The sequence below is a fragment of the Suricata suricatta genome, chromosome 14 (genome assembly GCF_006229205.1).
Source record: "Suricata suricatta isolate VVHF042 chromosome 14, meerkat_22Aug2017_6uvM2_HiC, whole genome shotgun sequence".
Lineage (NCBI taxonomy): Eukaryota > Metazoa > Chordata > Mammalia > Carnivora > Herpestidae > Suricata > Suricata suricatta.
Window position 1 is genome coordinate 9,186,511 of NC_043713.1, and position 26,218 is coordinate 9,212,728.

Below are 26,218 nucleotides of genomic sequence, written 5' to 3' on the forward strand. Positions count from 1 at the left end.
AGTTTTCACAGTGCTGAGCCTGAAGCAGGCTCTCAGGAGATCCTTGTTGATTGAGTGATGATGGAGACTGTGCTAGTGATGATGCTGGTGACTGCGTAGCCACGCAGACTCCTGTCTGTAGGAAGCAAAACCAAATGTACCCAGGAAATATTGATCCCTCATTAAAAAGTGTATCTTGAATAAAGAGAGCCAATGCTATGCTGGAAGACTACACACAATATCCATCAACATCACTCAGAATTAGATTTAGAAAAGGAATCATTCGCTTCTACAAGCAATGGACCTTTAGAAGATCCAAACTGACCCTCAGAGTTATTAACACTGAAATACATAGACCCAATCAAATTGTAAAGAGACTGTTCTCTAAATGTCTTTGCCATTAGTCTCACTATTGAGGGTTCATTCATTGATTAAAAAAAACATTTGATCTTTACTTATTTTTTTAATTACTTGTAGAGAAATAATTAAAATGTGATCATCAAAGTTGAGCAAACAGCCCCGTGAATTAAACACAGAATAGGATGAATTGACGAAATGGAACCCATTGGAATAATGCCAGGTAGGCAGACTTGTCTCAGTTTTAGTCTCTATTACTGAAATGAAAGATTCTTCTTTAAGATTTAAGACAATTGTAATTGTCATGAAATGTTTATTGTTGTTTTTGCCTAAGTCTTTATAAGAAATTTCTTAGCATCAAGCTACCTGATGGAAAGGACAGAAGACCCATGCTGGAGCATAACAGTGGGCGTAAGGCAATAGATTAAAAGCAGACATATTGAAAGGAACACTTGGATACAAACATCTGAAAACACAAACACAAAGAGTAAGCCCTAAGTATCACCTGAATTGAATAACCTTGAAGACCTTATTTCAATAAAACATTTCCAATTAATGGCCTTCAAGAGAGACTTGAATGGCAATATTTAGATTCAGTCCTTCACCTTTTCTGAGTCATACTTTGCAATAGCCCAAATGCATGGGCTCAAATAAGGCTTTAATTGTTAAAACATCTTGTTTTGTATGTCCCTGGTTTTGAGCTTCCTTGGTGATATGTGCCTCTTCAAACTGGCTAGATGCCAATTTCATTTTGAAGAACCTTTCCGATATTTAGTAGTGCAAGAAACTGTATCCAGCTTTGCTTTTAAATCAGAATTGCACCAGCTTTTCATTCCATGACCTTGGGGAAATAATTGATAAAATCAACCGGGGTGCTTAAAGTGACATTCCTCTTTAATCTTCAGTTGAATACAGCCCTTTTATTGTAATACATGTCTATTTAGCACTCCTAGGAGGAAGCATACAACTAGTGTTGTTTTGGAAGTTGGGTTAGAATTCTCAGATTTTTCTTTAACCTCTAGTGTTCTGTATTTAATCTCTAATTCTAATATCCATGATCCTAGATTTTGCTAATCAGGGCACTGCTTATTGGATATGATTCAGCTTTCGCAATTCAGCAGGATACATGATTACCTGATTCACTTTGTTTTCTAGTCACTTAGATACCCAAAGAAAGGACTTCTTCTAGAAAAATTATATACATGCTATGTATGTATGTATCTTTTACATGTTCAAGTGCACTGGTTGGGGCTAGAATCTAGCTCCCTTATGGTACAATTTTGAAGGCAGCAAGAAATGACCAATGCATTTCGCAATCCTCATGGTTCCTTTCAGCTCTTCTTGGGGGCAACTTAGTGAGCATGTAGTGTAGATTCTTGGGAGACAATGAGCAAAAATATCTTCCTTTGCACATGGTCCTCTTTCTTCTGTAAGAAGGACTGTAACTGTCACATTGGGGTCAGGATATTCTTGCCCAATGCACCTTACTTTATTCACCTTGTAGTGAATGTCATGGTAGATATGTAATTATAATTATTCCTGCCCCCCCAAATCCCTAATGAGTAGCATTTGTCTATTACTATGGCATAAGCTGTGTAATAAGTAATTTCAAACTACTAACATGATGGAGATTTGCAAAGAGATGTACATACTCAATAGCACACCACTGCCCTTGTGCCATTATTTGGAATAAATAATATGTGGTTTGAGAATAGTGACATCATCACTTATAGGTCTATTCATATTCATATAAGAAAATCTTGCTTGGCTAATGTTACATATATCCTTGATCTACATTTTGTTGTATCGCTGAGCCAGGCTTTAAAGGGGACTTGGTCCCATGTAAGTTCTGTTTACTTGTTCAGTCTCTATCAGCTTTAGAACACAGCATGGAACTTGAATAGAAAATATATTTTATAAAAATCCTGGGGTGATTGGTGTTTGCCATGACAGTATCAAAGGTTCAGATCCATGCAATTAATTATCTTTATGCTATTAGTCATGACCTTCCCCTTTGAAATGATTGCCTGCCATCTGTTATTTCACTAAGTATTAAATCTTTGTCGCTGAGCAGAAAGCCAATTTGCCTTAGTGAGTTTACAAAAAAAAAAGCACTTTAAATTTCTTTATGAGGGATATAATTGCTTAAACCCAGTGTTCTTTTAAATTCCAGGTAAAAAGTGAATACATGCACGTAGGGTACACAGCAATCAAGATATTGAAGTCATTAGCTATGCAGTCATCCAGCCTCTTAAAAGACTATTCACAGCTTAAACTGTACATTATCACAGTATGTATCTATTACAGACTTTTCCCATTAAAAATAAGGATGTGTACGGATAACTATGCAAGAAGCTTATTAATAATTTCATGAGGCAATGACGTGTTGCTATTTACCTCTGTCACAAAACTGCCTTTGGATTGTACTTTTTGTCTTCTTGATGTGTGTGTCTTGAGTTTATCTGATTCTTCTGTACTATCATTCATCATGTAACTCAGTTTGCATTTCCTAATTGATTTCATAATACAGATTAAGAATTATTTATAGTTTGGAGCATAATTTTGATGAAGCCTTGATAATGTGCAGGGCAAATTATATATACCACATTAAAGTTTTCCTAACATGTTCATAGTTTTCAATGAGCCATTATGGTTTACTCAGGAAAAGTTAGTGAGCAGGGTTAACCTTGCCTGGAGCCAAAGGCGAGATTTCCTGGACAAGGCTAACTAACTCACAACAAAGTTGTCCATGTGGTCAGGGTAGAATAACTGAAAGTTTACCTACAATCTCAATATTCATTGTGGGGTCTGACAGAAAACACTTGGTGTCTCAAATATACATTGAAAATGATAGAAACTCAAATTAAGGAATACTTTCTAAGGCCAGGCAGACAGGCCATTTACAAGACAAAAATGTACTGACTGGGAATGGAGTCAGAATCTTATTAGAAATTAGGCCTGAGAATAGTAAGTGCCATGAGCAAGTCAAAGATGCAACCTTTAAAGGGGTACCGGGAGTTACATATGTATTAGCCCAGAAACTCAGAATGCAGATCAAGTGAAACGGAAAAATTCCAATCGAAGCACATGGATTTGAAGTATCTTTGAAAATCAAATTTAAACAGTAATGTGTCCGTTATTGGAACATAACATTTCAGGAGAATGAACCAAACATTGGGGAACTGGCACAAAATTTCAATGTCAGCACTGGAATGCAGAATCTAGCAGCAATTCGACAGAGAGGATGACCTAGTACCCAAGGAACCCTCCAAATCAAGGCAGAGAAAGTCTAAAGAAATTCCCTGAGATGTTGATCACCGGCCTCAAACCTGGATGGACCTTGTCCTTAAGGTCAGAGCTGAGCATATAGGGATGGTGGTTACTGGCCCAGCAATAGTTGTTGCAGAAGCAAAGGCAGGGAGAGTGAGAAAGGGTATTGTTCCAAACATGCGAGTTCTCATTAATGGTGATTTCAGTTAATGCATCTTATGTTATGTTTTTGTTTCCAAAAAGCCATATACTGAAAACCAACTTTTTTGTCTAGCTTTAATTCCTAAATGTGTGCCCCTTGAACTAAGACAGACTGTCTCTTTTTTTGTCATTTGCACAGCTTTCTAAAAACATAGACTGCTAGGCCTCATGCCACTTCTATGGTATTCTCCAGGAATCTATGTTTTCTTAAGATTCCTGGATGCTTCTGGTATAAATTCAGCTTTGAAAGCTACTGTAAAGAATCACAATGCTACTTAGAAAAAATACTTGATAAGGAAGAATTCAGAAAGATAGATTAAAAGAGTAAAACTGTCAGTAGCCAAGTAATGAGGAATGCATGTCCAAAATATACAACATCTGACTTCAGAAGGTGACCTCTAAGAAGGGAAAGAAAGGCAAGCAGTGTAAAAGGAAGGAAGAAAAAAGTGAAGAGAGCTTTAAAACCAGGGCACCACTTGATTTATATTCACCTAAGGAGATGGAAAATGATTTCACTTTTTCAAGTGAAGCGGTCCAGAGCTTTCTGGGGCTCTAGTGATGGAGGATTTTAAATCATGTAATTACAAAAATAAGAATGAAAAATTCTGAAAACACAACAAAGGTAAAGAAGACAGCTTCCATGTAAGGTATATATGCTACAACATATTGAATTATAATCAGATTTGAAAAGCAAAGGACAGAAGTAAACAAACAACAAACAAACAAGTAATTTCATATGTAGGCATCCTCTCCAAGGCTCTGACATGTGAGGAAAAATTCTTGAGTTTAATCCGAGTGAAGTCAAATGGCTGTGGTAATGGGAAGTCTTCATTCAGTAAAAATAAATGGTTGGTTAGACAGGTAATAACATGAGGCATGAATGGAAATGTGTGAATAATTTAGATGGGCCATACTCTTGATTAGGAATATGGATTCTATTCTCAAAGTGTGTAGGAAGTGGGGTTTTAAAGAAAAGGAGAAACTAAGGGGATAGTTTTATGATGATGGTTCTCTCAATAGAGAAAGAATACTTTCAGTAGGTGATGTTAGAATGCACCTAATGGGGTTTGTTACAGGGATCCCTTAAAACTCTCTGTTCTGACAAAGCTGTTTGTCTTTGAGTATTTGAGATAACGTGAGGTGATCAGCTAATGCTGAGTCTCACAAAAATGCTTGCAACTCACTTTTACTAGTTTCAAATTTGATTACAAAAGTCCCACAGATTATTCTAGCATTTTCTTTTCTACCACATTGTTTGCCAACCCTTAACTAGATCAATTAAAACATCATCTTCTTGATGGAGATGCCAGTTAGACATGGCTAAAAATTGTAACAGATTTAAACATTAGATAAGTATTTTGGATTTTGATTTTTAAAGAGCTGAAAAATGTAAAAATCACACTGGATGTTTTCTGAGAGAAGAGACAATTGAGGAAAAGAATATAACGAAGTATAAAGTTTTAAAGTAATTTTAGGAGCACCTGGTGGCTCAGTAGGTTAAGCATCTGACTTTCAGTTTCGGCTCAGGTCATGATCTCACGGTTTCATGGGTTCGAACCCCGCATCTGGCTCTGCCCTGGCAGTGCAGAGCCTGCCTGGGATTTTCTCTCTCCTTCTCTGCTATCCCTCCTCCCCCCCCCACGCTGTCTCTGTCTCTCTCAAAATAAATAAACTTTAAAAAATGTAATTTTATAATTAGAAATTGGCAAAAGTAATCCCACCCAGCAAAAATTTGCAGAAGAAACTTATACAAAAGGAATCTTGGACTAAAGGATTGTGGAAGAAACCGGAAGCAGAAGGCAAGCTTTTAAGTGAGCATGGGCACATGGCACTTAACCACCACCTGCAGAAAGACAACAACATTGGAAAGAAAATTCAGGAAGGCCTTTAGTGTCTTTGTAGCCAGAAGTATTTATGGGGTGATAGAGGTGGGTGAAACAGAACATAAGATTAGAGGATGAGCAAGCAAGTAGAGAAGGAACACAGTGATTCTAGAATGCATCAATAGTCCCATTAAAAGAAGTTGGAGAATGGAAGCGTAAGGAACAGAAGAAATGTTACAGTGATTAATTTATTTTAACTGTCATCTATGCTTATTTTTTTGGAAGCCATATCAGTGAATACGGTAAGTGTATTTCTAGCACCCACAGGTTATAACTTGGAGCTGTAGATTTAGCTGAATATTCATTTCTTAATCTCTGAGCCATGAATATTATTTCCCTACCCTCCTCCAACAGGTAGGTTTTGCTGTTTAGGACAATGAAAGCTGTGTGAGCTGTTCTATCAAAGATGTCATAATTAATCGTAGATTCAGAGGGGTTCTTGGTTCTTTCTGTAGGACACCCTGGAATCCTGGGAGCAGCAATGAAGCACACAGCTGCCCTGGCCAGTTCTGTGGTCACCTTCACATGTCCAGTCATCCAGGAGGCTGGGGGGATGGTATATTGGGGACCATGACCCGGGAGCACACTCTCTGCTAGTGTTAGAAAACCCAGTAACAAAGGAAAGAGAGACGCTGATCATTTTCTTACATCCTCTGTGGCAAAGAAGTTAGAATATATTTCATAACATTTCCCACAGTACATTAAAGCATACCTTTCAGAAGGACAAAAGGACATCTTTTTTTTTTTTTTAATAAATTGCTCTTTGCCATATACATTGTCCCCTTCTCCCCAGGGCTCATCCTGCACTTTCTGCAGATCTGATTTCAAGGGGAAGTAAAGACGATATGACAGGAAATAAACCACATTCAAGTAATATAATGACTGGACTCCTGCTCTAAGCCACAAAATTGGGGCAAATGGCTAAAAAGAGAGAGATTGCTTTCATGTACCCTCCTCAGCATGAAGGACAGAGATGTTCAAGAAGACAATAGAAAAATGTCACATACATCTTTTCTGTCATTTTCAAGAGACTGACTTAACTCCTAACACAAGAAGATCTTATATGAATCTAAATGTGACTTGAAAGTGATATCTGAACACCTTCTGAGCGAGTGTGACAAGAAGCTAAGTAGAGTGATTCTTAAGCATATTTTTGTTTAATTGGTTTAATTTTATTACTTCTGTAAATTACCCAAATTTATTATATAATCATTACATTTAAAGTTTTGCATTGTCTATGACTCACATTTTTCACTCTAAAATCAATCTACAGTTTATTCAACACCCAAAAGACTTGGGGTAATTTGAAAGCGGCTTTTGTTTTAGGAGATGCGTATCTGGAACAAATGTAAATTGCCGAGCTTTTGTCGGTGAGTTCATTTCACACTCTCCCTTAGAGCTCTAACACAAAACCCTGACTCCAAATCATCAGGAACTTTCTTACAGCCTCTCAAGACCTTTGGCTCCTGGTATTACGTCTTTTTAGTAAGTGAGAAGTCTGTTTTTATTAACTATATTATCTCTTTTTATTAACTAAAAACATCAATGCATTCAAATTTACTTAAATTAGTGAGAAACTTTTTCTGTGTTTTAGTTATAATAGAATATTGTGAACCTTACTTTAAAGGTCACTTTCAGATCTGTTTCTTTTTTAAAACTCAAATCTGGTGTTTAGTACTTAAACAATGGCTTATAATTATTTTTCTTGAAGCAATGTTTATTTCTGTTCTGTATGGTGGATTTTTCTGTAAGGAAGAGAGATGTCAAGAAAAAAAAGTACCTGCAATAACTTCATTCAAAGATAAAATACCTTAGGACAATTTAGATTTCATAGGTCTATCCTCAAAGGGAAAAAGTACTATCAAATCTGTGAAACATGAATTCCATGAGATCTCATGGAGAGCCTGCAAAATTTACATTTTAAAACATTTAGGGGCGCCTTGGTGGCTCAGTCGGTTAAGCGTCCGATTTCAGCTCAGGTCATGATCTCACATTCGTGGGTTCAAGCCCCGCATCGGGCTCTGTGCTCACAGTGTCTCTCTCTCTCTCTCTCTAAAATAAATAAAAAACATAAAAAACATTTAGAATTGGCAAGAAGAAACCAACAAATTGTTATTGCTTATATTCTTTAGAAAATCTTATTGTACTATTCAAGGTTGCATTTTTGAGGAGATATTCTTAAGTGTGCTTAAATGTTTATAATTTTATTGCACAATAAAGCATGTGCTTTCTATAATCTATTTGGAATGCTATTTTCGGATTAAATTATTAATGAAAGTTATTTAATTGCATACATGTTTTTACTTTGTAAAATAATATTTTCTTGATTTTATTTAAATTGCTAAAATGTGTTTATAAGCATTATAATCCTTGATGATTACACTTCAGAAGTTTAAAGAGAACTACAGTTAAAAGAAGATTGGAAGGGGGGACACCTGGGTGGCTTTATGCATCCAACTCTTGATTTCAGCTCAGGTCATGATCTCATAGTTCTCGAATTCTAGCCTGACCTTAGCCTCTGTGCTGACATGGAGGCGCCTGCTTGGGATCTTCCGTCTCCTTCTCTCTCTCTGCCTCTACCCTGCTTGCTTTCTCACTCTCTCTAAAAAATAAATAAATAAACATTTTAAAAAACAAGAGTTAAGTTATATATAGTCTTTAAAAATAAAGCACGGCAAAATGCATTTATAAATTCAACATGTTTATCAAGAATTTGGAAAGACAAAACATGTCAGGGCTTCACATTATCTACAAAATCTATATATAGATAACCTTGTGTACTTGTGAACCATTGATATCAATCATGCATGTCTTATACATATTTATTAGGATATATTCTTATTGGTGTTCACGGCACTATAAATTGATGCCTTCCCCCATCCCATTAAAGAAACATTTATAATCAACTGATATAACCAATATCAAGTTCTATTTCCCATTCTTAATGACATTCCACTGTTACCTCCAACTCTTATGTCTGCCATATACATACAAAGATACACAAACACTTGCATACTCTATATTTGTTTGTGGTTGTTTTGGCCTGCACATGTGTAGGCATCAATAAAATTGTATGCGACCCTTAAAGTTTAGAGAAAGCAAGTTTAATTATTCTTGGTAAATATTTACAGAAAATCAATAAAAATTAATTTGTTAAACATAGTCTTCAAGATAAGAATAAATAACATTAATAAAACAATTTCACAAAATGGCATGATTTTTCTCTCCCTGCATCCTCATCCTTTCAAAGTGACCTGGCAGATTCTGTCATCAACATGTGGAATCTGTTTTCCTTCCCCTTGAAGCCAGGTTGACCATGTAACCCTGGCCAAATCGGAGGACAGAATGCCCAAAGTAAGAGGGGCACCTGGGTAGCTCAGTGGGTTCAGTGTCCATCTCCTGTTTTCGGGTCGGGTCATGATCTCACAGTTCTGAGTCCAAGTCCTGTGCCAGGTTCTATGATGACAGTGCAGAGCCTGCTTGGGATCCTTTCTCTCTCTCTCCCCCTCTCTCTGCCCCTTCCCTGCTCATGCACTCTCTCTCAAAACAAATACATAAACTTAAATTTCTACAAAAAGTCGAATAGATAAAGCAAGAGAGAAACGAGCTGCCATACTTACACATCAAGGCTTGCCCTTCTTTCCTGCAGTGGGCCCCAAGATTGCCACTGACCCCTGTGTGTAAGGCCAGCCAAGACCACCTGAGCTTGCCTCGGTCCAGACGGATGATCCAGAGGAGTCCGGCCAAAGATCTATGACAGGCTATGCTGATGAATTTTTTTTAGCTGAAAGTTTTGGTGTCATTTGTTAAACATTAAAAAATAACAAATTTAGGGGCACCTGGGTGACTCAGTCCATGAAGCGTCCAATTCTTGATGTCTGCTCAGGTCATGTTCTCAGGGTTTGTGGATTCGAGCCCCAGGTCGGGCTCTGTGCTGATTTCGGGGAACCTGCTTGAGATTCTTTCTCCCTTTCTCTCTGCTACTCCCCCACTTATGCTCTTTCTCTCTCTCAAAATAAGTAATATAAACTTAAAATAGATAACAAGTTTAGACACTATTAAAAGACACAACATCCTCAACTGAGAAGAAAATAGTTGCAACACACATATCTACCAATATGTGTGGGTCCAGGATATATAAAGAACTGAAAAAAGAAAAAAAAAAAGACAGCTCAAAGAAAATAGTCACAGACTTGAACATCTCACAAAAAACATCTAACAGTCTAATAACTATTTGAAAATATCCTTAGCTTCATTGGTCATCAGAGAAGGGCACCCTAAAAGCACAGTGTAATATTTGTAGAGGTTTCTCAGATTTACTAAAATAAAAACATCAGAAAATCTCAAGTATCCAGGAGGAGTAACCACATTCTCACAAACTGCTGGTGGGAGTGTAAACTGTCATTTTTAAAAACTGCTTGTCAGCATCAACTAAAGTTAAAAATACACTTACCCTGTTACCAAGCAATGTCACTCCTAGATATAAATCTATGCTGACAGAAAAAACATATTCATAGTAGCATTATGCAAATGGTCCAATTTTTCCCAGTGGCCCCAAATTAGACACAAATGTCCATCGGGAGAAAAACAGGTAAATTGTAATGAATTGACGCAAAAATAAGGGATAGCAACAATATGAATAATTTACAAGGCTGTGCACAATGTGAGTGCATTTCACAGAATATAATTTTGAACAAGGTAAACCCGAAAGCCATACAACATAATTCTATTCAAATAGAGGACAAAATAGGACAATCTAATTTATTAGAAATCTAAATAGTTGTTTTTCCAGGGGGAAAGAATGACGATAAGAAAGCACGAAGGAGGACTTTGTGGAGCTGGTGATATTCTATTTCTTGATTTGGGGACTGTTACGCAGGTGTAATCAATTTTGGAAAATAGAAATGTTTATTAAAAGGATATATATCACTTTATTAAATGTATATAATGATAAAAATTAAAATTTCTTAACACATTGAATATTATTTAATATCTTCCTAAACAACAATAATAAAACAACAAAAATATCTGAAAAAAATTTTTTAAATCTTTTCATTTATTTTTGAGAGAGAAAGAGTGAGAGAGAGTTCACATAAGCAGGGGAGGGGCAGAGAGACAGAGGATCCAAAGCTAGCTCTGCACTGACAGCAGACAGCCCCATGCAGGTCCCGAATTCACGGTCTGTGAGAACATGACCTATGTTGAAGTTGTATGCCTGACCAACTGAGCCACCCAGGTGGCCCATCTGAAAATGTTTTCTATCTAATTCATTTCCTTCCATTTTGCATTGCATCTTGCATGCTATTTTTGCCTAGTATTTAGTTCCGCTTGATATCCCTTCAAATTAGACATTATTATTAATTTTTGGCATTATACAATCGATGCATTTTAGATTTATCCAGATGTTCAACAATGCCTTTGCTATCATTTTCCATGCACTCTATATCTGTGGGTTTTTTTTTTTTACAGTTCTCATTTTGAATATATAATTCAGTAGTTCTTCCCACACTGGTATTCTAGCAGCGGTTTCTATCTGAAAATGTCTTTGCTTTTAATGGTAAGACATAGCAACAGCTTATTTCAGTTTTCTATTCCTGTGAAAATACTTAATTGCTATTTATTTGTATATAATCCTTATTTTTAGGGCTGTTTTTGACATACTGTTTGGTGCTCTGAAATTTCCCTTTTCTTTCTTTTTTCCTTTCTCTCTCTCTTTCTTTCCTTCTTTCTTTCTATCATCTATCTATTTTAATTTCTCATATATTAGATTGTGTGCTTACTAAAACTAAAGCTTCATACAAATTCTGGAAAATTCTCAGATACTGTATCTTTTAAATATTAATTTTCCCAATCATTCTCCCCTTCTGGGATTGCTGATGAAAACATGTTTGGGGGGCACCTGGGTGGCTCAGTCGTTCAGCTTCCGACTTCACCTCAGGTCATGATCTCACGGTTCATGGGTTCGAGACCCGTGTGGGGCTCCGTGCTGACAGCCCAGAGCCTGGAGCCTGTTTCACGTTCTGTGTCTCCCTCTCTCTGCCCTTCCCCTGATCACACTGTCTCTGCCTCTCAAAAAAGAAATAAATGTTTAAAAAAATTAAAAAAAATAGAAACATGTTTGGATTTCTCATCTTTTTATGCTGTCTTTTATGTGTCTTTCATAATGTCATTTTTCCCCAAACCAATATTAATTGCATCTTTAAAATATCACAAGTAAAGGGCACCTGGGTGGCTCAGTCAGTTAAGCTTCTGAATCTGGTCAGATCATGATCTCACAGCTTGTGAGTTCAAGCCTCACGTCGGGGTCTGTCCTGATAGCTGGGAGCCTGGAGCCTACATCCAGTTCTGTCTCTCTCTCTCTCTCTCTCTCTCTCTCTCTCTCTCTCTCTCTCTCTCTCTCTCTCTCTCTCTCTCTCTCTCTCTCTCTCTCTGCCACACTCTGTTTCTTTCTCTCTCTTTCTCTCTTAAAATAAAAAATAAAAAAATACAATACCACAAATAAGTCTGAAAAATCATCATCTTGCTGTTTCTTTAGCGGGACAACTTAGATCTTATTCATCAGCCTATTGAACTGTTCCTTTTTCAGAAGCATAGATATCATCTCCAAATGTTCTGATATCCTGGTTTTCAACTGTTGTGGCTTGCTGATACAAGTTCAATGTGATACAAGTTCAACTGAAGCAATCCTTCAAGAATTCATCTTTCTGGGCTTGCAACACCTGGCTTTATCCAAACCCTGTGGGTGTTTTTTCACCCAAGAAAATTTGGATGTCAATAAGAGAACCATTATCATGAGTCACAGCGTTGATGGGGAAGTGGGCAGACAGGACCTCATCTTGTAATGGAAGCCCAGAGTAATGCCCTTGACCCTGTTCTGTTCGTTAGTACAGATAGCACAAACAGTAGCCAGTTCTTTTTTATTTCCTCACCATTTGTCAACTTGGACTCTTTTTTTTTTCTTTCCAATGAGACTGTCCCACACTGACGTGATTGAAGTCTCTTCACAGGATTCCTCTGCCATCCTTCACATTAACACTGCATCCCTTCAGAGTGACAGTGACATTTTCTGGAATGTGAACAGTCTGATTGCTGAGAAAGGTCTTCCTTCTCACAGTAGATGTGGCAAAGGGAGGCGTACTGTCATCGTCTAGTCCTTCTTCGTTGCATGAGGACAAATTCCAACACATACACTTTAAGTTAACTTTTCTTTTTCTCATATTGATGTATTATGCAATTTTACACATATTTTTTTCCTTTCATTCTTTTTATTTCCAGATTCAGTTTTATTTTCAAAAATGATTTTTTTGCACTGTGTATATATTTACGTTGTCTCCCCCTGCTTTTATATCTTTAATGATTTTAAACTGATTTTTATATAAAGATAATAACTCCTTGATGATTTACCTGTTCAGGATGTGGTATCTTCTGTCTCTTGCTTATGGTAGATTATTTCCTTCTAGAGTTTGTAATTTTTTTAAGTTTACTTATTTCTTTTGAGAGAGAGAGAGCGCACGTGCACACACATCTGTGAAGCGCGGGAGGGGCGGGGGCAGGGGGGGGGGAGAATTCCAGGCTAGGCAGCAGTGCAAAGCCCCAAGGCAGGCTGTCTCGCAAACCATGAGATCATGACCTGAACCAAAATCAAAAGTCAGATGTTTAACCAACTGAGCCACCCAGGTGCCCCTAGGGTTTGTAATTTTAAATCGTGAGTTCATCTTTGTTAAGGCTTTTTTGGTGGAATAGCACCAAGTCTAGTGAATTGGTTATCATCAATAGCATCACAACGTTGTATCCATATTTTATGCTAATGTTTAAGGCAAGGGATTCCAAGACCACAAGGTTTCCCAGTCAGAAGATGTATTCGTTTGCTAGGGTGACCATGACAAAGTCCCGCAAACTGGCTCAGATGAGAGATTAAGACCTCAACATGTTAATGTGGGAGAGATATAAATCTACTCATAACAACCACATTGGTTATCCATTTTATTTAGTTTGCCATTTCAATGATATATTCTTCAAGCATTTGGCTTTAATGGGTTTCATTTCCTAATCAGTCTAGTGTCCCCCTTAAGTCTCATATTTTATCTCTAGATGTGCATTGACTTCACAGCTTCCACATTTCCAAGATTACACGTAATTTTCATACATGAGAAAAGTTTTAATACCTTGGGTGTTATTCTCTCTTTATTTTTAGAGTCTTTGGAAATCCTCTTGTTTCTATGAGTTCCACTGTAGTATAAAAGTGTGTTGCTTATGGTTTATGTTTTAGTAAAAGGGAGAAGGAAAGAAAGTTTCAGGGAGGCTTTCAGTATATAATCTGCTATAATCCCACAACCTGAAAGATGAGAGATTTTTGCTTCTGATTGATAATCTATAAAGGAAGGGCCACTTATTTAGAGGAACAAACGCATGAACTTTTAAGGGGTTTTGATAATCTCCAGTGAAAATTAAATGGGATAAAGTGATTAAAAAGCTTTCTTCATCCTCAATTTGGTAGACACAGAGCTGTGGTAACAAAAAAGTGAATTTTTCCGTTTTACAATTCAGATAGTTATAAATCTAACCGGAAAAATTTATTTTAATTAACTTAATTATTTAAGGAAATATGTAAATGAACCGGATACCAATTACAATGTAAAAAAATTGTCAGAGCAGAAGAAGTAAAGATTAAGTGTTGTGTTTTTAAAGGTATTTCATACGTTAAAGGGCTTTTTTCTCTTTCTGCTCATGTGACACATCGCTAGCTAAACATACACATCTGTCTGTCATCCTCATGGAGTGCCACATGGCAAGTCATGTGTTCCCTTTGACACTGACCAGCCTGCCCTGAAATCCCAGGTGGCTGTTTTTCATATTTTCTCTTTTAATACGAGTTGTGTTCATTTTCTCCACAGTCATTCTCACTGTCCTGCAATCTCTTCTTGCTCTAAATCCCCAGGTTTTAATTAGTCTTTCTCTATTATTTTCCATATTAATTTATCTTTAAAGCCAGATCATGAGGCACGTGATGGATCTACTCAGCACAATTAGGTCATGTTAAATAGTAAATACTCAGTGTTGTAAACTGAATTGGATTATTTTGAATTATGCATATCCTTCTAGAGTAATCATACCATTGAATGGATTGATGACTCTCCAGGCAAAAGGATGGATGTACGGATGTTTGAGCCTTGGACTATCCAAAACATCACCTCAAACAACAGCCTGGGATTTTGTATTCACTATATATACTGTAATCTAATAAAGATGTTTTTCTTTCTTAAATCTTGTAACTAGAATCAAAGTTCCTCCAGGAAGATTATTTTGTATACATATATTTATATATGCAGGACACGTGAGTGGCTCAGTTGGTTAAGCATCTGACTTGGTTTCAGCTCAGGTCATGATCTCATTTAGTGAGTAAGATCAGGCCCCATGTTGGATGGACTTGGAGCCTGCTTGGCTCTCTCTCTCGCTCTCTCTCTGCCTCTCTCCTGGTTCCGCTCTCCTTCTCTCTCTCAAAATAAATAAACTTAAAAAATACATGCAATTTTCGCACATAATTAATGGTTAGCAATGCTCATGATTTTTCAGTCACGGAAAGTTTCTTGTATTTATGAATAAGTAAGCAATTTCTGATCTAGGTGATGTCAGGTTACCAACACTTCTATATTATCAGGATGTATAGAGTAATGATTCTAACATGTATTAATATGGGTAGACTTATACAGTGCCTGACACATTGAGCATCCTCTACATGTGTTCGCCATTATATTCAGCTTCCATTTGTGCCATACCCAACTATATGTTCCCCATACCGTCATGTCAAATTAATAATTCCTGGAGTGAAAAGATTTCATTGGATCTGCAAGAAAATTTTGGAGAAACCACTTTGGATCAAGTTTGCCACACAAATTTTGAGTCAGATTTGGATTTAGAGAGATCAAAGGGGAAAAAATGACAGAAATTATTTAACACTGAAAATAATAATTGGCATCCATGTCTTTCCAACTTGCTGATTTTTGAAGTGGTCAGCAATATGCCACCTATTTTCCCACACTCACAAATAGTGTTGATGTGCAGTGTTTCTTGCCATTATTCTTAAGTTTCAGTTAATATAAAGGTAGATCACTTGATTAAGGTGAGCAGTACTGTAAACTATAAATATAAAATTATGGGGCTACTGGGTGGTTCAGTTGGCTAAGCATCCAACTTTTGCTCATGTCATGATCTCATAGTTCATGAGTTTGAGCCCCACATTGGGCTCTGCATTGACAGGGTGAAGGCTGCTTGGGATTCTCTCTCTCTGTCCCTTCCCCCCACTGTCTTTCTTTCTCTCTCAAAATTAAAAATTGAAAAAATATATTATAAAATTATGATTATTTGAAACCCAAATTATTGCTCAAAATTTCTCAAACTTTTCTGATGCCACTATTCTTGGAACCTGAAATAACTTTTATGTTATCTTTACTAGAAACAGGTAATCATTAGTTTCCTAAGTAAAATTTTTACCTTTGAAATAAAGTGCAATTGATATTCAACTATGAAAAATAAAAAAAAAGAAAAATTTATCCACAAAAATAATTCTATACAAGTTTATCTTCCTGAAGAACAAACTTCCATTCATTAACAAATAGTTCATTGGAATTTATAGAATCTATAAGGTCAATGACCTGTCTACATTTTAAATGCTTGCAAGTGTTGTGAAAAGATTACTGACTATACATTATAATGAGGTAGATTCCTGCGTGGTTGTTTTCCAAAAAGCATACATTTCTTTACCTTTTATTTATTTATTTTTTTATAAATTGCAGCTTTTGTTGTAATTATCTTTAAATTTGAGATTGTACATGGAATTGATGTAATGAATGTAAATATGCATTATATTTACAATGACTTGAAAAAGAGGATAAACTTTAGTGGTCATGTTTCCACCCAAGAGTATTTTAACAATCACTGGAAAAATCTATGATAGATGCCATAATTAAAATTTAAAAAACTTATTATAATCTACTTTAGTTTCACCTAAGAAACTAATGAAAAATAAATTCAATTGCTTCTGGGCCTTTTGGCTAATATCAAGTGAAAAACAAATTCAAATTTGGAATATAGAAATATTTAAATATTGACTTCTTGAAATTGTGTTTTATTCTATCTATAACTGTTATTCTTATACTCAATCACATCACTCAATATTATTTGGAAACATAAAGGAAATGAAACTCAGGTATTCCATAATCTTATTAGGCCATCTGATTTTGTAACGTTGGTAACATTAAAAAAAATGACCCAGTTGAAATCTTGGCTATGTGATGGACATTTTCAAAGCCTTGGTGTCCTAATACATTTTATAATGTTTCTTCTCTCTTCTAAATCAATTCTAAATTCAATACTATTATAATCACCTGAAAGTTTAACATTTCAGACTACCATTAATGCTTTAGCATAGTTTAATAGAATTAAGATTCTTTGCACTGGTATATACTTAATATCTGTTTTACAGTCTGTCTGTGACCAAAATATCAATGCATCAAAGTAGTAGCTTTACAATTAATCTACTATAAATACATCTAGAGATACAGCCTAATAAAACAGAGTTAAGGGGGAAAAACACATAAAGAAAGGAGACATTTTACTTCCAGTAATATGGTCTGGTGATGAGTATCAATCTTACTACTGAGTAAGATAAAATGTCTTTAGAATTAATAAAATAGAAAACAATTACCAGGAGCACCTGTGTGGCTCAGTCAGTTAAGCATTCAACTTTGGCTCAGGTCATGATCCCACCATTCATGGGTTTGAGCCCCAGGATGAGCTCTGTGCTAACAGTTCAGAGTCTGGAACCTGCTTTGTATTCTGTGTCTCCCTCTTTCTCTGTCTCTCCCTTTCCTTCTCTCTCTCTCTCTCTCTCTCTCTCTCAAAAGTGAATAAACATTAAAAAAATTAAAAAATATATCAGGAAAAAATCTAAGAGAAAGCAAGGACCCCCAAACTGGAAACCCAGAATTCCCAGAAGACTGGCTTAGCCAGCCTTCCTTCATGTGTAAAAAGGAATAAAAATGCATTCCAGGGACCACACCCACTTTACACTGATATTGGAATTGTTTGACACCTACTGTAATCAACCCTGTTTCAGGTCTGACATTAAAACTTAAAATCTTAGCAGAAATATAGAAATCTAAAACCCGTTTTACAATTACAACTAAAATGAATAAAATCAAGATTTCAATTTATGGGATTTATGGCTTGCAGTAACTAAGACAACTAAAGTGTTAATTAGTTAACTGTGAAATAAGTGAGAAAGAATGTTTCAGACTGCAGAACCAAAGTGATAGGAAATGTCAGAGGGAGTGTGAGAGCCAAAACAACTCAATATGGAGGTCTAATATCACGTGATCAGGAACTTAGAGGAAGAGAAGCTCCGGAGGAAACATTTGAGGGGATGAGGTCTGAGTAGTTGCCAACCGTGATACAAGTTACCAATCCATACATTCCGAAACCCCAATAATCCCAAAGACAATAAAAGAAAGAAATACTCACCTGGACAGATTCAAAGTGTGAGATTAAGGAGCAACATGTTTAAATTCCGGAGAGGGAAAAAAAAAAGCAAAGAATGTTTGCCACATATTTCAGGTAGAGGTCACAGACAGATCACTTGATACCATGGGGGTTTCTGGAGTGTTATGAATGATTTCTTAGTTTTGGTGATTGATCTAGGAGCATTTTCATTGTAATAATCCTACATCATTTTAAGTTATATGTCATTAAATTTTTTTTTGTTTTTATTTACTTGAGAGAGAGAGAGAGAGAGAGAGAGAGAGAGAGAGAGAGATCATAAGCAGGGGAGGGTCAGAGAGAGAGGAAGACAGAATCTGAAGCAGGCTCCAGGCTCTGAACTAGCTGTCAGCACAGAGCCAGATGCGTGACTCGAACCCACGAACAGTGAGATCATGACGCTTAACAAAATGAGCCACCCAGGCACCCCTATATGTCATTTTTAAGAATGCATTATTTAGGGCAGTGTTTGATTCACAGCAAAATTGAGAAGGAGATACAAGCATTTCTCGTACCCTTCCTGATTTCACACATGCGTAGCCCTCCCCACCACCAACATCCCCCCACAGAGTACATTTGTTACAACTTATTATGATTTACTAGATTATATATTATAATAAATGCATATATTATAATTGATGAACTTAAACTGACAAGTCATTAATACCAAAGTCCATAGTTTACTTCAGAGTACACTCTTGGGATTGTACATTTTATGGGGTTGGACAGATGCATAATAATATCTATCTTTAAAGTATTATACAGAGTATTTTTTACTGACCTAAAAATCCTCTACTTTGCCTACTTATTCCTCTCGTCCTCTCCCCTAACAATGACAACCACTGATGTTTTTTCTTTCTCTACAATTTCTTTCTAGACCAATATAGAGTTGGAATCACATAGTATGTAGAAAATAGGCTTTTTTCACTTACTAACATTCATTTAAGATTCTTCTCTGCTTCTTTATGCTTGAGAGCTCATTTCCTTTATTTTTTTAAGTTTATATATACATTTTAGAGAGAGAGGTTGAGAGAGAGTATCCCAAGCAGGTTCTGCACTGTCAGGATGGAGCCCAATGCTAAGGTCAAACACATGAATTGTGAGATCATGACCTGAGCCGAAGCCAGGAGTCAGACACTTAACCAAGCCATCCAAAGGCGCCCCACTCATTTCATTTTGTGAGTGAAAAGAATAATATTCCATTGTCTAAATGTACCACAGTTTATTTATCCACTCACCTGCTGAGAAACGTCTGGGTAGCTTTCCAGTTTTGACAATCATAAACAGACATCCACGTGCAGATTTTTGTGTGAATGTCTTTTCAAGTCATTTGGATAAATGCCAAGGAATGAGACCGAAGATCACATAAGGTAAAAGTATAGAATTTTACGAGAAACTACCAAACATTCTTCCAAAGTGTCTTTATTCCCACCAGCAATGAATGAGAGTTTCTATTGCTCCACTTTTGGGATTGTGTTTTGGATTTTGCCATTATAATAAATATTCAGTGGTGTCTCATTACTTTTTAAATTTGTCTTTCCTCGATGCCATATAATGTGAGCATCTTTTCATATGCCTCATGTCATTGGTTTATCTTTACTGGAGAAGTATCGGTTAAGATTGTTGGCCTATTTTGTAAATTAGAGTGCTTGTTTTCTTACTGAGAAAGTTTAAGATTTCTTTGCTTATTTTGGATAACAGTCTCTTTTTTTTTAATGTTTTATTTATTTTTGATACAGAGAGAGACAGAGCATAAGAGGTGGAGGGGCAGAGAAAGAAGGAGACACAGAACCAGAAGCAAGTTCCAGGCTCTGAGCTAGCTGTCAGCACAGAGCCCGATGCGGGGCTTGAACCCACGAACGTGGGATCTGACCTGAGCTGAACTCAGTGGCTTAACCGACTGAGCCACCCAGGCGCCCCTGGATAACAGTCTTTTATCAGATATATATTTTGCAAATATTTGATTCTAGTCCATGGTCGTTTTCTTATTCTTTTGGGAGGATCTTTCATAAAACAGAAATGTTTAATTTTTCTGACGTCCAGTTTATCAATTTCTTTTTTCATGGATCATGCTTTTGGTGTTGTATATAAAAAACAGTCAGCAAATCAAGGTCATCCAGATCTTCTCCTCTTTTATCTTCTGGGAGCTTTATAGTTTTGCATTTTACATTTAGGTTTGCAGTTCGTTTTGAGTTAATTTTTGTGGAGGCCATGGAGTTCATGTTTTGTTTTTGTTGTTGTTGTTGTTGTTGTTGTTTGTTTGCTTTTTCATGTAGAAGTCCAGTTGTTCCAGCACCATTTGTTGAAAAGGCTTCTTTTGTTCCATTGTGTTGCCTGGGTGGCTCAGTTGGTTGAGCATCCAACTTCCGCTAATGTCATGATCTCACAGTTTGTGAGTTTGAGCCCCACATTGGGCTCTGTGCTGAGAGCTCAGAGCCTGGAGCTTCTTTCATTTCAGTTTCTGTGTCAACCTCTCTCTGCTCTTTCCCCATTCAGGCTCTATGTCTCTCTGTCTCTCCAAATAAATAAACGTTAATAAAACAAACTTGGGGCGCCTGGGTGGCTCAGTCGGTTAAGCCTCTGACTTCGGCTCAGGTCAGATCTCATGTTCGTGGGTTCGAGCCCCATGTCAGGCTCTGTGCTGACAGCTAGCTCAGAGCCTGGAGCCTGCTTCTGGTCCTGTGTCTCCTTCTCTCTCTGTCCCTCCCCCTCTCATGCTCTGTCTTTGTATCAAAATAAATAAAACATTTAAAAAATAAATAAAATAAAAAAACAAACTTAAAATGTAAGACTCTGAACATGATCATCCATAGAGTTTCCTTCTTCTGTACTTTCAAATGGTATTTTGTTTGATTGTTTGCTTGTTTTCTGACAGCCATTAGCTGGAGTCTTCGAGTGAAGAAGTCTTGGAGTGAAAAACTGGATTTAAACTTGGAATATGTTGATTTCCTTATAGAGTACCTGAACATGTCTTAGTCCCATGCCATGACATGAATGAAAGAAAATCTTGAAGTCATTTTCATAAAGACCTAAAAAACGTAAGGTGAATATCCTGGGAGTGGGTGACCCAAGGTCTGTGTGTGTGTGTGCATGTGTGTGTGTGTGTCTTCAAAAACCTGTGAATCAATTAAAAAAAAGAAGAAAAACTAAGTGGTCAGCACCTCAAGAAAGGAAAATCATCAATCGATCAGTCAAAATAAACACAAAAAAGATCAATAAATAGAAATTTAACAAAAATTAAGGAGATTTGAGATCAGCACAAAATTATTTTCTGAACCAAAATGAAACACGATTTCTAAGTAAATAATTGAGTAAGTGCATAAAGTGTACGTTCAAAGAGGAGACTGGAGTAAGTGGCTTGGAAGAAAAACAGGGAAGAAATTTGTCAAAAAGAAACCATCAGGGAAAAGAGAAGGGATTTGCCTTCAAATATGTCTGGAAGACCTAACATGAAAATAATCAGAATTCCAGGGGGAGAAAAAAAGAACAGATGGAAGACTGTTAATAATTAAATAAATTAAATAAGTCATAGGATATTTTCCTTAGCTGAAGAAATACTGTGTTCTGTAGATTGTATTCAGGGAGAGACTAATGAGAAATGTTAGTCTTACTTATTCTTATAAAATTCTCAAAATCAAAGAAAAAATAAAATACAAAATTTAAAGATGGGGGAAATACATGAATTTGTTTGTTTTGCAGTTTTATCGGAAAAACACTGACATATGTCACCGTAAAGGTTAAGACATACAGCATGTTGGTTTGATTTACATATATTGTGAAATGATTACCACAGTAGTTCAGCTAACATTCATTTTCTCATGTGGATACAATAAGAAGAAGAAGGAGGAAAAGCAGGAAAAGGAAAAAAAAAAAAGGGAAAAAATTCTCCTTATGTTGAGAACTTTAAAGATTTAGTCTCTTGACCACTCTCACATGTGTCACACAGTAGAGTTAGCTATAGTCATCATGTTGTATATCACACCCGTCTTGTGTGTAGCATTCACGGATCAAACTAGGTTAATAACTATCATAGTCCTCTATGAGTGAAGTACTTCTATCTCACAAAATGACACATATACCAGTCTTCATGCTTTAGAGGAGAAGAAAAAATGTGTTCATGATAAACAAAAGTATCTTGTTTATTAAATTTAAATGAATTGTTGTGCATTTGGGCAATGTAAATATAGACCCTGGATTCTTAGAGCCAAAAGGGCATTTGCTGCTCATACTGAGATACTAGTTAATTTGAAGTAAGTCATCTGATAGAACAACTAAAATGCTGAAAAAAATTGTACAGTGATATTAAGTTAATGTGGTGGTATTAAATTAGTATGGTGGCATAAAATGGAGCCTGACCTGGAAAAGAAGGAAACTCAAGAAGAAGTTAGCTTTTGGGTCCACTTTCAAATAAAGGAAAAGGAAGCTGAGAAGGTGGGAAGTGAGGGAGACATTTTGCACCTGGGACACAATGGAGAGAACAAGATGTCAGGGTCACTAAGGCCATGGGAACTGGCCATGACCTAACAGCCATCCAGGTACCTCCAACAACTCACACCTTTACTTAGGAGCCCAAATGGTGAAACTTAGAGTTAGGAGATTACTTGAAATAAATAAGCTAAAACAGAAACAAGTCAGTGGAATAAGAAGGCTATACGGTGGAGAATTTTCCAAAATTTATTAAATAAATAGATTTAAAACAAAATCTACAAACTGAAAAGAGAAAAAATGCAAATAAAACCTCGGTTACTTAGATCTCAGGAAAACTGCTTAAAGGAAACAAAGTAACAAAAAGAAAACCATTAATGCAGGCAGGGAGTAAAGAGAACTTCATTTACATAGAGCAAAAACATTTTGTTTCAGCACCGATCTCAAGAGCAACAATGGATGTCAAGAAATAATGGAATGATACTTTTAGATTACAGGAAGGAAATGACTGTGGGCTTAGAATTCTGCAGTCAGAAGAAACCATTTACCAGCATGGAAAATGGATGTCATGAAAACAGGGACCTGTGTGGAAACAACACTGCTAGAGTGGGCGCACCAGGAGATAGTGCAAGAAGGAGCCAAGATTCCACCCCATTTATGTACATTTCATTCTTTTCTTTTTGATCTTTTGTTTACAAATATGTGTGTAGATGTGTATGTGTATATATTTATACATATATATGCAGAAAGAGAGAGTACACATACAATATCACAATAGCATGATTTCATTATATTTAATAATAAAGTACATGTAGAAAATTATAAACTTTTAATAGAGCAGATGCAACAAGGTCTGAATCAAAGGCATGCCTTCCAAATTCCAGAATGGGTTGAATTAATATAATAAAAATTCCAGTTCTCTAAAAACGAATATATATAATGGCATGTTAGAAAATGGCTTTTTCTGTCTTATTTCAACTCAGATACCAATCCGATACAGAAAAATAAATGAGTATGAAACCCAACTTCCTCAAAATGCAGATTATACAAGAGAAGAGAGAGAAAATCTCTTGTGCAGTTACCGAGGCCCTCAGATAAAGATTGCAAAAATGTTCAAGTCTTGGATATTGGTAGAAAGATTTCTTTGGAAAGAGTGTGGAATCACCTCTCATCCCATATACCCATGAAAAGGCCAATTTTCTGTCACTAAGATTGCCTGGGAACACACATCTTTCAAAGAGGTGTGGATCATACAGATGGCTTAGGAAAAAAGATAATATGATTGAAAACTATTCAGCATAAGTGAAAAGAAAAGGAGCTATAAACCAGCCGAAATGCTATGATTCACATATCACAAACCTCATAATGGTGTAGAGGCAGAAACATGTGGAAAGCAAGGAGGGGACCTCGCCCCGTCCCCTCAATCAGGGATTCTGATGATAGAAGACGAGTGATCAGCAAGCATTTACAATTGCATTAGCCAATGTGGACCTCATGAGATTTGATCATTGAATTGGGGTTGGCCCCCAGAAAAATGTGACACAGTAGCTCTTTCCTGAAGAACAATTAGATGGTAGGCAAATTAACAGAATCAAGAAGCATCTGTCCAAGCCAAGGAAAGAGACTGTATGAAAGGACTAAGCAAAGAAAGATGATGGTGAGATCAAAGGCTAAAAGTATTTGGGATTTTCTGTGGCACAGGGGGACTGGGCAGGAGAGAGAATGGACAGCGAGGTGCGCTTGGGGTCAGATCACAGAATGGAGAGAATTAGAAACAGTGTCTGTGTGTGACTATTTTCTGAGGTTTTGATGTATGACTACACATTTTCTGATCTGAATCATTTTTAAATGTGTTTTTTTTTTATTTTAATGTGTTTTTTTTTTGAAAGACAGAGAGAGACAGCTCGAGCAGGGGAGGGTCAGAGAGAGAGAGGGAGACACAGAATCTGAAACAGGCTCCAGGCTCTGAGCTGCCAGCACAGAGCCTGATTCAGGGCTCGAACCCATGAACTGTGAGATCATGACCTGAGCCGAAGCCAGACTCTTAACCAACTGAGCCACCCAGGTGCCCCTGAATGATTTTTAAAAAGACCATTTATTTCAATGTCAACATAACGATCTGAATTTTTTTAGAATAAGCTACTTCATTCTGTAATGTCACTCTTTTCAGACAACAGAAAAAAATGGTTTCACAGTTAAAAGATGGGCCCATGGAGACCATTGGGTTGTGCTTCTGGTATAAGGCAGCCCAGGAGCGGCCATGAGGAGAAACACTGAAGACAGCAGGGAAATAGCCCATCCCCCAGACAGGGTTTCCTCCAGGAAGATAAATACATCCTCTCACACTGGAGAGTTAACCAATGGGTTAGCAACTGCCACAGCACACCTGAATTACAGGGCAGGTGTGTGCAAGAGCTGGAGTGTGTGTTGGGAGCCTGTCAAGGTGAAAGAGAGACAGAGGCCCCAGCAGCCCTGAGAAGGGAGGGGGCAACTCATCTTAACAGAGCATTACTCACCAATAACTACAATCCACATCAATGGCCAGGAAAATGATGTGTTTAAAAATGTAAAAATAGAAAGCGGTATATTTGTTTCACACTGCCTAAGAAAAGGAGACAAACTCATAGTAAATTGCGAGTGTTGTATCAGAGCCTACAAGGAAAAGTTTGTAGCATCATTATTTGCAACAGCCAAAAAGTGGGGGGATTCCAACGGCCATCAACTGATGAATGAACTGAACTGAACTGAATGATGAATATTTATTTCTCAGCTGTATGAAAAGAGGGGTGTTGACCCAGGCCGCAACATAGATAAATCTGGAAAACATTTTGCTAAGTAGAAGAAGCTGGTCATAAGAGACCATTTGCTACATGATTAAATATAGCAAGTCCATTAAATATCCACTTCAGGTCAATCTGTAGAGACAGCAAATAAATTAGAGGTCTCCAGGGGCTGGGAACAAAGGAGAAAGAGGTGTAACTGCCAGTGGGCATTGAGTTTTAGATACTTTTAGGAGGAGGGCTTGGTGAAAATATTCCCAAATAAAATAGTGGCCATGATTGCACAATTGAATGAATACATTAAAATCATTGAATTTTATACCTGAAATGGATGGATTTTGTAATATGTGAATTGTATCTCAACAAATCTGCTATGAAAACCAATGTAGGAAGGATTTTTAAAAAAGCCTTGCCATACATGTGAAATAGAAGATTCCAGGAAAGTATAGGATCATTTGTAGGACTTGATAATTATACCTCCCCCGGGGGTAAATAAAAAAATTATTTGTGAAAAATAAAAGCCCAGCCTTCTATTTTTAGCCATGCCAATGAGGTAATTTGGATGAATCTTCAAATGGCTACAGTTCAGAAAACCTGGTAAGGGTGTTTCAAAATATCAGGTCCTTCAAATCAGTGAAGAATGCCAAAATGTGAAGGAACTGCCAACCTAAGAAATGAAAACATAACTGAGAATGGGGATCAAAATTGCTTACTGAGGAATCAGGGTGCAAAAACTGCTTTTGCCTTGAGGAAAACACTTAACCCAACTTAAACTTGGGTTTAGTATAT

At 36.8% G+C, this 26,218-nt stretch overlaps 1 long non-coding RNA gene across 1 annotated transcript; it reads left to right on the forward strand.

Moving 5' to 3' along the window:
• Positions 1-19,548: 19,548 nt before the first annotated feature.
• Positions 19,549-21,266, forward strand: LOC115277351. Its single transcript, XR_003902387.1, has 2 exons — positions 19,549-19,594; positions 21,100-21,266. It is a non-coding gene; the product is annotated as an uncharacterized LOC115277351 (long non-coding RNA).
• Positions 21,267-26,218: the final 4,952 nt, after the last annotated feature.